Here is an 11,637-nt window from a genome sequence, read left to right as displayed (position 1 = left end):
CCTCCGTTACCTGGAGAGGAACTGCAGCTGTCTCTGATCACACCAGCAGGCAAGAATATCACATGGTTCCTCGTAAACTGCTGAACTGGACTTTAGCTGCACATGACTTGATTCAGCAAGGTCCCCCAGACTGGACAGTTCCATTAAAGGACACACATTGTGACAAGCTCATGCCAGCAATTTGGTGTAAATTCTATAGGCACATTGCCATTTCAGAGAGATTTCATGAGCCCGGTTTGTACAGAGTGGATTTGGGCCAACAACAAAAACAGCTTTAAATTCCAACCTCTGATCACAAACTGTGCTCCTTCTGACATTTAAGAGCCCCAGTTTCAGGACCCCAGGTGTTAAAATTGGATCAACAAGAACATTTGGTTCTTCCACCTCAGACTTCTCTGAAGGAGGGTCAAATCCACTTAAAGGGCATGAATAGCTCTCACATTGCACCTGCATGTGCTCTCCTGATTGAAACTAGCCATAAGGATTGGGATGAATGGGTAACCTGGGAATATTCTCACTCTTCCTTCAATGTTATCCACGCAGAAGGGTCTGTTATTGTCTATGTTGGCAAAGCAGGTATGTGTGTAAGGACATGATGTAATATTGTGTTGATTAATGGGCACTGGGTCCAACCCATGGGGCCTTATGCTAATCGCTGTTTCTATAATATAACCATCATTGTTGGTTGTGATATTACATTTACTGTGCCTATATGGACTGTACAACAGTTAAATGCCTATCCTGAGCTCTACAAGGAGGTTTCTCCCATTTCACTGGGAATGGGTCTCATTGCCATTAAGGTAAAAACACAGGCCATCACTCTTGGTGGGAGACTTTGCTTGGGTGGAGCCCCAGTGCAACAGGTCTTTTAAATCTCATGCTTCACCCCATTTGGTGATCACTGGTTTCCAAATTATACTAGCAATTGGTCTGATTCTGCTGGTTTGTTGGATACAACGACTGATGCAGCAGCTGCAATGGATGGAAGATCAGACCCGGTACCACGGCGTTAAGGATGATGCGATGGGGATACTCACTCAGTGCAAGTACCCCATCAACGGGGACTTGATACCAGCCAGCTCTGTGTTTTGGGGAACCAGGGCACAGTATCTAGCCTGTCTGACTCATGAAAGACACCCCCTCCAGTCTCTGTTTGAGCCAAAACCAATCAGAGAAAAGGCTTGCAGAGAACAATGAAGGGCATTGGGAGACACACCTAGACCCCTCCTAACAAGGGTGACAAGATTAAGACATCTCTATTCGCATACAGAATGAAGAACAGAGACAACTCCTCTAGCCTCATCTGCATGAAAGATGGGACAGGGATTAGCATAACGAATGAGGAACAGAGAACCTCACTAAACTTTGAGACCAGAAAACAGGGACACAGTGCATCATGGGAATCCCTGCTCCAGGTGCTAATGAACCTACGCCTGTACACACTCAGCTTAGCAATTATCAGACCAATTCTAGTAATAAATCTTCAATTGATATCCCAAAATACTGAAGGAGCCTAGTTGCATTGTGAGCTCCGTGGAAGAAAACACTACCCATAGCCAAGAGTGATCAGTTCCTATTGTCTAGCTTAAAAAAACCCTTGAGTCATCAGTTTACCCACAAAGAAATCTAGTGTTCTCCCTTGAACTACTGTATTTTCTCTACAAAAACCCCTACCTGTGCCCAAGTCAGTGTTCTGATGTATAGACTCAAACTCTGCATCAGTTCCACTTGGACACCATCTCCTGACTGATCATGTTGAGGGCTCTGCCAGTCTCCAGCACTCAGGACCCAGAGCTACCACCATCACCTGGGAACCCCGACCAGTTCAAGCCTCATGGAGTGGGTGAGATTTCTCTCTCTCTCTGTTTTCTTTTCTACCACAGGTATTAACCTTTAAAATGTAACTGTTATATTTATTTAGCCCTCCTTGTGCAGTTATCACTATTATTCAATAAATTACTTTTATGGTTCAGCTGGTTGCTTCTCTCTCTCTCTGAATTTTACTCTTTTGTTTTCAGCTTCCCAATTAATTCTGCAGCAACGCTTCCTTTACCTAAGCTAAAGATCCCTGTAGCGCCAAAAATACTGTGGGCTTTGCTCATTAAGTGGGTTACTACCAGTACTATTGTAACGTGAAAGTGGGATAGGGACGTGTTAAACTTGGGGCACATAAGGGGGAGGGGCAGCTGAAAGTGCTGCTCAACCCAGCCCATTGAGTACAGAGACACATGAGGGGATCAGCTGGAGGGTGCTGATTGACCCGGTCCACTCAGACTTAGGGGGTGGTGTGTGTGTGTGTGTTCATCTAATTCTAGGGCTGGAGGAACCCAGCCCTGGGGAACCTAGGTCCTGCAGGGTAGCTCCATTGGGAGGGGCCTTGCAGAAGGGAAAAGTAGAGCTCCATATGAACACACAAATGACATAAGCAGCATATTAACAGATTTACAGCACCCTCCTTCCCCACCCAGAAGAGTGACCCTAATAAATGGGCATAGCCCAAAGTAACGGGCACATCTGGTAACATGACCATCTTGGATAATAGCCATTGATGGACCCATCCTCCATGACCTTACCTCATTCTTTTTTGAACGCCTTTTATAGTTTTGGACTTCAACACCCTTGCCAATGAGTTCCATAAAGTGACTGTTCACCTTGCCAATGAGTTCCATAAAGTGACAGTCCATAAAGTGACTGTGTGAAGAAGCATTTCCTTACATTTGTTTTAAACCAGCTGCCTATTAATTTCATTATGTGACCCCTGGTTCTTGTGTTACATGAAGGAAGCAATAACTCTTCCTTATTCACTTTCTCCACTTATCATGATTTCTCAACATTTGCCATGACAACTACAGCCCACCTAGTAACTTAGTTCATTCATGCCCAACAGTACACATATCTAGCTCTCAAATGAATTAAATGCATTTACCAAACCTCATCCTATGCTGCGCTTTTGAAGCGCCACTATTCAAAGGGAACACTGGGCTGCCCTGTTGTGTACACCACTGCAGCAGTTAATGCTAACTATACATCGCACTGTTCACAAGAATTTACTAGTCCTGTAAGAATTTTTCTTGAGAAGGCGAAGAAATGCTTTAACGCCGTCCATCTTGCTGATTTTTCTGCTTCGCTCTATTGTCTGCTGCTGATATTGATTGCACGCACCTGTGTCACATGTACATTGGAATATAATTCCACATAGTCCTACAATCCTTAGAAGACGATCCGAGAGGGAAGTAGAACATGTACTAAACTGGATTTTCTTTGCCTTAGGAATTACAAATGTGCTCATTTTACAAATGAAAACTTGTCAGAACAAGGTAAATGTGCCCTGTCCTGAAGAAAAACTTCTTATTGCCTCTCGGTGTAGATTACAGCCCTTCTTGGCACCATCTCTATAGATTTGCCTCTGTGACTGGTTTTGCCTGCCTGCTTCGTGTTCCTGCTCATTAGGACTTAGGCCAACTTGACCCTTGTAATGGCTTTAATTCCCTTCACTACTATGAAGGAAAACATGGCCTACCTAGCAACAGCCTTATTAAGCAAGATCTGCTGAGGCTTTCAATCCTCTGTGGAGAGTTCAGTTGTTCAAAACAAGTTTTTAAATTTTCTGGTGATGCTGATGAGTATTTGGTTGTCTTCTATAAAATGTGGATTATATTATAATCTCAACCATGATAGTACTGAAATTGATTTTATAAACCCTAGGTAAATTCCTGGATTTGCAGCATAATGGAACTGGTAAGACTGCGGTTCCAAAGATGGTACAGTTCTATATAAAACTTTTCAATGTATAATGTGCTCAGAAACTGAACAGCATTTTGAAAAGCTAGCGTGGTAACTTTAAAACAATTCAGTGTCCTCAAATGTGTTTGCATTGTTTTGTCTTCTTTGCATGCCTGACAAGCTGTCAGATCTTTATGCGAATGCTTCTGAGATTGATCTGTGCACTGCAAAGCCCACAGCCCTCAGTGTTCTGGGCCCACCCCACTCACTGGATCCTTTGAGTCTGCAGCTTCAGCTCTGAAGGGTTAAAGTCCACGTGCTGTTTGCATAACAACTTGGTACACCTCTACCCCGATATAACACGACCCGATATAACACGAATTCGGTTAGAACGTGGTGAAGCAGCGCTCTGGGCGGGCTGCGCATCGGCGGATCAAAGCAAGTTCGAGAACGCGTTTCACCTCTAACGCGTGAGATTTTTTGACTCCGAGGACAGCATTATATCGGGTAGAGGTGTATATGGATTGCGCCCGCTTAGAGGCCCAAAGTCCAGAGTCTGGTCAAGAGGCCAGAGGCCTAGCAAATAGTGATCAGCTACGAGAAAGCAGAATAAACAAAAGATAACCTTGGCCCTAGGTCATTAATTTGTTATTAATGCAGATTTCCATGGAAGGATATGACTAATACTTTAATGGCAGAATATGGCCCCAACATTCTCATTAGCCATCCTTAGACCTGACAGGTACGTCTTAATGTCTCCAAAGAAACTTAGAGACAGACTATTTTAAAAAAAGACCTGCTGAATGAATAAAATGAGGTTTAAAATTAACTTTGTAAACCAAATACAGTAGAACTTGCTTATATTGAACTCAGCTGTAATGAAACTTCATGTAAGTTTTGCCATTGACGTCAAAAGGATCTAGGGTCTGACCTTTTTCCAAAGTCTCAAATTGCCTCTATGCATTTCAGTGAATTTGCACTCCTGCTACACAGAAGCTACTCTATGTTTATAGGGCCAGATGGCATACCCCCCAACACACAGCCTGAATCCTATACCATAACGCATTTAAGCATATGTGGAGCTCTAAGTGTGTGAATAGTCCCATCAAAGTCAAGGAATTTGTAAGGAAAAACATGGCACTTCAAGTGCAAATCCGCTTCCAAGTTGCAAAAAAACCCACTTCACAACCACTACTTCAGTACCAGAGCTGCACTCCTGTTCACTGGCAGGAAGATGGTGCATAGATATGACTGCAGGTAGGAAAAGATGCCCAGCTTCTTGTCCTGCCTTGCCAAGCATCCCGCCTCTCCTGTGTGGTTAGGTCTGGGATGCTGTGTTTCTGACAGGGGTCCCCAAACTGTCTTGCACGGGGAGGGCAGTAGAATTTTCCCCCATAGCGAAATCCCACTGTGGTAATCCTTTGGGAACAGAAATTATCACCAAATGACCAAATAAGTATTAAAACTGCACTGCAAGCCTGTTATCAGGCTGAGCAGAGACAGAAAGGGAGGAGAAGTTGCCACAAGTGAGCCATGAGAGGACTAAGGGGGAGTCACTAACTCCAGACTTCATGCAACTGCTTTTCATTAAGGGTGAAGGACTAGCCTTTCAGACAGGAAGTGCCCCTGCACTTGAAGGGGAATAAAGGAAGTGCCCCCCCAAGAGATGGGGCTATTTTGGCAGTCAGGCCTTTTCCTGTGACACTGAAACAACTCTGTCGATGGTGATGTATTTTTGTGAAACAACCAAATTTCCCCACAGGTATGTTCTTGTCATACCTATATTTAGATTGGCTAAAGCTCTTTGTAGTAGGAATATGTTTGTTTGTTTATCATGTAACTTTGACTCCTTCACCTGCACTCTTCCCAACCATCCATCTCTGCTGATCCTACTTTTAGCATATCCCACCTTTTGAGCAGCTTTCAGCAGACACTGTATATGATTGATTTTGCCATTCTGGCAGTAATATGTCCCCTCACTCTCTCTGTAATTAACATGTAATAGACAAGTTTTGACAACACTTTCCTGTACTGTTTTACTTCCCTGTGTTGCACACTTTAGAACTTCTGAGTTTGTGCAGATTCTCCTTTTAGATTCTCCTGTTGTAACCCCTCCTATTATTTAATCCTGTCCATGCTGGGTGGTGGTATGTTTTGTCAGAAGTGAGCTGCATTCGAGTGTGTTTGTTCAGTAAAGTTCAGAACTGCTACAATCCTGACACGTCAAACTGTTCTAATGTCAGCTTCAATTCTGAGGGAAAAATGATCACACACAATATTCAAACAGTGTGCGGTGCAGGTTACAACAAATGCATATGAGGTCATGACTCTACAGAATAGATGCAGGAGCTCTAGAAGGCCTCAAGAAAAAGAGTTCCTCTACACAACAATTTTTGTTGTACCCCACCAACGGAAATGTTGTTCTTTCTGGATTTTAAAAAGCCTCTCATAAAAATGCCACATCTGGTAGCATTAGCGCTGAGTGCAGAGAAAGTGGGTGCCACGGCACAGCTAGACTCCTTTCTAAGAAAGCAATAGACGTCAGTCAAGAATGTTACCAGTGATTGCCTCAGGTGGAAAGTGATAGCTAAAAAGTGTATGCAGTTGACAGATTGATATTAATTTCCTAGAGCCTGCTTCTCAGGTATCAGATTTGTGGGTACAATACAGTCATTCCTGGAGTGGAGTTTCTTGGGTAATCAAAATAGGTTCTACCTGTTTCACAAAACGTATTGATTTAGGGCCTGATCCAAACCCACTGAAGTCGTTGGAAGGTTCCCACCGATTTCAAATTATGGGCAGTGGATCTGGCCCCATTTGAGCACTTTGTAAGGACTCAGGAAAAAGAATCCCATTCAAAATAGTTAGATAACTAAAGAAAGGCATGTGGTACTATTTTCCATATTATTCCTTACTGTCTCAGCACTGTGTGGAAGAAAGTGTTCATGCTCTTTATCCCACAGGGATTGGAAGGAATCCTATGAAATGATTATTTGCCACATGAGAAGAACAGAAAGCATTTGTACAGGCTTAGGGGAGTGGGGAAAAGATGGTGCTGTTTTATGTATGAAATGTTCCACGCGCTAAAGGAAGAGAGCTGGGTCATGTAAATAAGCAGTGACCCCCCAGGCTCTCTGGATTCTCTACTAAAAGGGGACCTGACCCTGCAAACCCTTGCTTTCCTCAGTAGTATTAGAGCCCAATCCTGCAATTGTTTAAGCTAATGAGTCAGTTTACGCAGGTGACAAGTCTGAGTAAAATACTTGCATGAATGAAGTTACTTCACTGTTTTGTATTGTTTCAGGATTGGGCTCTTAAGGCAAGGAAACGGTACTGTGTGATTTAAGCACAACTTGCAACTGGATTTTTTAGGATTTGGCCCAATGTCTCTTATTACTCAACAACTGTTTTGCTAGGCCACAGTGGTGGCCAGTGAGCTGCAAAGCTCAGACTGAAACAGCAGATGAGATTTACAGTTATACACTGAGTCTTGTAGAGACACAAATGCCCTAGAGAAGACTGGCATGATGGATACTGCTGCAATCAGAGTTCTGGGGAACTCAGCAATGTATCCAGTTGTCCAATTGTATGATGTCACTTTAATAGGGAGAGGCATTAAAATAAGTCAGTTCAGGGACAGTGTTTCTGATTCAAGGAGGATTATGGCCTATGAACTATGGGAGGAATGCCGTACTTCTGCAGTTTTAAGGAGACAGCCTTTGGCTTCAAATGTTTGTGACCCAAACCAATTTATTATTCCTGCTTCTTGAATATTTGTATTTGTTCTTTTTTTTGTTTTTTTGGCCAGGGGAGGAAGGGTGGCAGATGGATGGTACTGTAGCCATACATTTTACCCTGCAGGGGCATCCACCAATTAACCACTTGTGAAAGGGACCCAAGGGTAATGTCACAGGTGACAGATAACCAGGAGACCTCAGATCAGTCTGTGACAAACATAACAATAATCTCGTGCGTCTCAAGGGCTAAAAGCTCAGTGGAAGCGGAGACTCTCCTTTATAGTGCCGATTTAAAGGGGAAGCAAGCGGAAGCTTGTTCATGATATGGGAGAGGTACCAAGCGGTGACTCTCTGATCCCAGGTGATAAACTCCTCCCAGCAAAGTACCGACTCGGAGACTACAACGCAGAGCTGCGGAGGAGGAAGAAATAGACGGGGTCCCCGGGATGTGGGAGCTCACTACACTCAAACTTTCCCAAGCCTGGCCTGAGGGCTCTCTGCTCGCTACAGTGATATTTCGTCCCCTTCAAAAGTTCCCTTGGGGAAGCTGTGGGAGGAAGATCCCCTAGGGGCCGTGGCGAAGACCAGGAGCAGGTCTTGTGTCTCGGTGGTGGGGGTGGCTGTTGGCTTTTCCTCCACCCCATTGCGCTCCCCCGGGGGCTCCCAAGTCAGCGCCCACCAGTTTGGGATTTATCTTTCCTAGGCGGACCTCTTCCCTTAACCTCCTTCTCCCCGCTTCATCCCTGCAGCATCTGCCTCAGCCTGGTCCTTGCACGGCTGAGCGAAGGGGCCGGGTAGAAATGCCGAGCAGCTCACCGAGATGAGGGTGCAGCTGCCCCTGGCGCTGGAGCAGGATGGAGGGAGGGGAGACGCGCCCAGCGGCTGGGGTACACCGGGAGAAAGAGAATGAGGAGAGGAGCGGGTGCCCACACACAGAGAGAGAGGCGGAGAGCAAGGACACACACACACACAGTTGCACCCAGAGTCAGGCACCCCATGCCCAGTGCCTGAGACAAAGTGACAGAGCAGGGGCACAGACACTGTGAGAAGCAGGCACCGGGGCTGAGATGCACATGAGAGAAAGACAGAGGGGCCGAGAGAAGACAGGCCCCCGCCCACGCTGACCGAGAGCGGGACGCAGATACACACACACACACATACACACACACACACACACACACACACACACCCCAAAAGAGACAAACACACTGAGATTGTGACAGAGACACTTCAGGGACTGGCAGCCACACACCGAAAGAGGCTGATACACACACCTGGTGCCTGGGCGAATCACACACACAGCGTGATAACAGACACCCAGTGATCCCACACATGGCGATCTCACGGGGTTACACACACACGGTGATCTCTCACACACACAGACAGCGATCTCACACAGGATGATTATACACAGATGGTGATCTCTCTCTCTCTCTCTCACACACACACACACACACACACACACACACTGATCTCACACAGATAGGGTGATCTTACACACGCAGCCAAGGTCATGATCACACACAAGAGACAGGCTGATCGCACACACACAGAGCGATCTCTCTCTTACAGGGTGATCACACACACACACGATTGTACACACCTCTCCAGGGACAGGGAGAACGCCAGGCCTGGCTCCGCGGAATCTGAGCACAGCAGCAGCAAACCCATCCTGGGTCTGGGCCTTTCTTCTCTCTCTTTTTCCATTTAGTCAAACAACACCTCCCCAAGCCCTGAAAAAATGCCTGCCTGTGAGGCGAGGAGAGGGCGCCGGGTCTGTAAATAAGAAGTGAGTACTGGCACAATGGCATGTGTTTCTAGATCGCAGTCTGTCCGAACCCCTCCTGGCCTGACCCCCTTCCCTGAAACCCCTGCCGCACCCTGCAACCCCCTTCCGCACCCCTCCTGCATCCCGACCCCCTGCCGCACCCCCCACCCGTCCTGGCCCGACCCCCTGCTGCACTCCACACCCCTCCTGCACCCCAACCCCCTGCCCTGACCCCCCTGCTGCACCCCGACCTCCTGCCACACCCCACACCCCTCCTGGCCTGATCCCCTGCCCTGAAACCCATGCTGCACCCCGACCCCCTGCCCTGAGACCCGTGCCGCACCCTGCATCCTCTGTCCTGACCCCCTTCCCTGAGCCCCCTGCTTCACCCTGCACCCCGCATCCCTCCTTCACCCCACACCCTGCCCGGAGCCCCCTGTCACACCCTCACCCTCCTGCACCCCCTGGGGACAGGGAGGGGGCAGAGTTGGGGGGGATTTGGGGGAAGGGGTTGGAAAATGGGGTGGGGCCGAAGGAGGCATGGGGGGTGTGTGTGTCAGTAAATGCAGTCCTCAGGACAATGTACTAGTCCTCATGGTCATTTGAGTTTGAGACCCCTGATGCAGAACCGTTACTAGGTATTTTTGACCGAAAAAAGGAAAATTCTCAACTGCCATTGGCTGCCATCTGTTTGTTCGCAGATAGAGTACCAGTGGAATAGGTCCTCATAAAAGAATGATCAGATCATTCATTTCACATGCTAATAATCTGAAATTGATGACTACTGTTCTTCATGTGCAAAATTCCATTGAAGTCTGTGGAAAAGAAACTATAGATTCTGAGCCTCCCCAAACACACACATGTGTATCATGAAAAAAACAGTTTTGATTTTTAGATAAGTGGTTTTAGTGATGTGAAAAAAAAGACCCTATATGATATTTACAAAAGGCCCCTTCCAAAAAGGGAGACATGCATTGAATAAGTTAAATGAACACTATTGGGTTAAATTTGGCCCCAAATATAGGTTTCTAATAGCTTTTCTTCAGAAGCAGCTTTTTCAAAACTTAAGACCAAAGAGAAATGTTTTAATAATGTTTTAGAAAATTCCAGTGGGGGTAGTTCTTATAAACAAAGAGCAGTGATTCTCAAGCTTTGGTACTGGTGACCCCTTTCACATAGCAAGTCCCCACCCCGTATAAATTAAAAACACTTTAAAATATATTTAACACCATTATAAATGCTGGAGGCAAAGCAGGGTTTATGTGAAGGCTGACAGCTTGAGACTCCCCACATCATAGCCTCACGACCCCTAAGGGGTTGCAACCCCAGTTTGAGAACCCCTGACAAAGAACCTCTGCAAAATTTGTGGCCTAAACACTGCAGTGTTGTGCCAATGCATAAGAATCAGAAAATGAAGCTAGTAAAAAACAAAGTGAAACTGATCCACAGCCACTGTCCAAGTTCAAAAAATAAATATAAATTGTGCCAACCAGACTTTTAAAGGCCTTTCAATTTTTCCAATTTGATAATAGATTTTTAAAATGTTTTTATATTGCTACATATTTAACCTGATAAGCAGTTTTTAAATAGTTTTTTTCTAATTTGCATCTTATCAAGTGTCTAATTAGAATGTGTAGGCTGCTTTAAAGTACTAATACTGTAAGTACAGTGAAACCCCGTTATAACGCGATGTTTGGGGTCCAAAAAATTCCATGGTGATAAATGCAGGGTCGCGTATAGCGGGTTTCAAGCTGGTCAGTTTAAGTCAGTGGTCCCCAATGCGGTGCATTGATGTGCTCTGCCTAGTGCCTAGTGCCCCTAGTGCCTAGTGCCTGAGCAGGGGAGAGAAGCCGCGCCCCGTGCCTACCGGGACAGAGAGCACCGCGCCCACAGCCCTGGAGTTCTCTATCCCCAGCAGGCGTGGGGCCACGGCTTCTGTCCAAACGGACCATGAAATCTGGGCTTTTGTGTACTTTTATCCTATTCTATACAGATTTCATGGGGGAGACCAGTGTTTCTCAAATTGAGGGTCTACTTCTGTGCTGCCTTCAGAGCTGGGCTTCCAGCCAGCAGCTGCCACTCCGGCCTCCCAGCTTAAAGGCGGCGCCACAACACCAGCAGCACAGTGGTAAGGGTAGCAGCACCACAACCCCACCCTCCACAGTAACTTTGTGACACCCCGCCCACACACACAATACCTTTTGGATCAGGACCCTACAATTACAACACTGTGGCATTTCAGATTTAAATAGCTGAAATCATGACATTTATGGTTTTAAAAAGCCTATGACCGTAAAATTGACCAAAATGGACCGTAGGCCCCTACCAATAATATTCCATAGAGGAAGATTGACACCTGGTGGCCAATTGTGACCTTAAAGGACACTGTCATATAGTTTAATATTTTCA

This window comes from Mauremys reevesii, unplaced genomic scaffold (assembly GCF_016161935.1).
Source record: "Mauremys reevesii isolate NIE-2019 unplaced genomic scaffold, ASM1616193v1 Contig48, whole genome shotgun sequence".
Lineage (NCBI taxonomy): Eukaryota > Metazoa > Chordata > Testudines > Geoemydidae > Mauremys > Mauremys reevesii.
The sequence above is the reverse complement of the archived record's forward strand: the minus strand, read 5'-3'. Positions refer to the sequence as shown.